This window comes from Equus quagga, unplaced genomic scaffold (genome assembly GCF_021613505.1).
Source record: "Equus quagga isolate Etosha38 unplaced genomic scaffold, UCLA_HA_Equagga_1.0 HiC_scaffold_5975_RagTag, whole genome shotgun sequence".
NCBI lineage: Eukaryota > Metazoa > Chordata > Mammalia > Perissodactyla > Equidae > Equus > Equus quagga.
In genome coordinates, this window is record NW_025794161.1 from 5073 (window position 1) to 6700 (window position 1628).

General features: G+C 48.0%; 1 pseudogene; it reads right to left on the minus strand.

Moving 5' to 3' along the window:
* Window positions 1-254: 254 nt before the first annotated feature.
* Window positions 255-1184, minus strand: LOC124232430 (olfactory receptor 2W3-like; annotated as a pseudogene).
* Between the last annotated feature and the right edge of the window lie 444 nt (window positions 1185-1628).

Sequence of the window (1628 nt, forward strand, 5' to 3'; positions counted from 1 at the left end):
ACACACTTATCTTGCTTTGTCCTTTTGGCCTGCTTTACAGATCATATAAAGGAGTTTTGGATGATGCGTTTTGTACAGTTCACTCATCAGAACACTTAACATTGTAACTGAAACAGTCTTACTGTAGTCTGGGTAAAGATGTAAATTTGGAAGCCTAGCTCAAGCCCAGATCTGATCCAACAGCTCCAGATGCCATCACTAATCCCTGATGGAAGTGACAACTAGTTGGTGAGGCCCGTCTCTCCCCTTTGCCCTTACTTCTTTCCTACCTCTCTGTCACCCAGCAGCAGCCTCCTCAGTGCCCCCTTCACCTCTTTGTTTCCGAGGGTGTAGATCAGGGGGTTCAGCAGGGGGATGATGATGTTGTAGAAGAGGGTGAGGAACTTGCCCTGGTCTTGGGAAGAGCTGTTCCCAGGTTGCGTGTACATGTAGATTATGTTTCCATAGAAAAGTGAGACCACCGTGAGATGGGAGCCAGAGGTGCTGAAGGCCTTTTGCCTCCCTGACACTGAATTTGTAGCACTGCCCTCACAATGTAGCCATAGGAGACCAGGATAAATACCAGAGGTGACAGCACAATGCTTACTTCTAGGACAAAGGCAATGCCCTTAATGGCAGCTGTATTGACACAGGCCATCCTGATTAGAGTGGGCATGTCAACCAGGAAGTGGTCCACGTGGTGGTTCCCATAGTGTGGTAAGAGCAGTATGACTGGGGACAGGGCCAAGGATTTGGCCATCCCACAGCACTGGGCCACCGACACCAAGGCCATGGATTCATGATCACCATGGAGTGAAGGGGCTTGCAGACTGTAACAAAGCTGTCATATGCCATGACAGCCAGGAGCAGACACTCCACACCACCCAGACCCAGGAATAGGAAGAGATGGATAGCACAGCCAGTGTAGCTGATGGTCTTGTCACCTCCTCTCAGGTTTGAGAGCAGCTGGGGGATGGAGCTGGTGGTAAAACTGAGGTCCAGGAAGGAGAGGTGGGCGAGGAAGAAATACATGGGAATGTGGGGGTGGAAGTCCAGCTGGGACACCAGGATGATGGTTCTATTGCCCACAAGGGTCAGGAGATATGAAATCAAGATGACCACAGAGAGGATCCTCTCCAGATTGGGTTATCAGAAAACCCCAAAAGGATGAAATTTCTCCGGGTACTGTCATTGGTTCCATCCATCTCTAGTGCAACTGAAGAGAAACATTGATACTAATAATGCTGACAGTATATATAAGGGAGCACTTACTATGAGCCAGGTGTTCTATGCTGTTTACATTTACTTATTCATTTATCCCCAATCACAGTGATAAGAAGTGGCCACTCTTCTTATCGTTGTCTTACGGAAAAGGAAACTGAGGCAGATATGTGTTAAGCAAATTATATTCTAGAAAGGAGCAGAACTGATTCTGAAGCCAGGAAATGAGGGTTAGAGTCTTCACTCTTCACTGCTGGTACTGCCTCTAATCCCAATGACAGGAAAGATAAGTCCTGCCATGGCCCACCCACTGATTCTTCTCCAGACACAAGTTCCTACGCTCCTGCCAAAGCCTCGAGGCCCAAAGAGAGCCGCAGAATCACCAAGTAACAGTATTTAGGAAATATTCATTACATGGAGAATGCCCC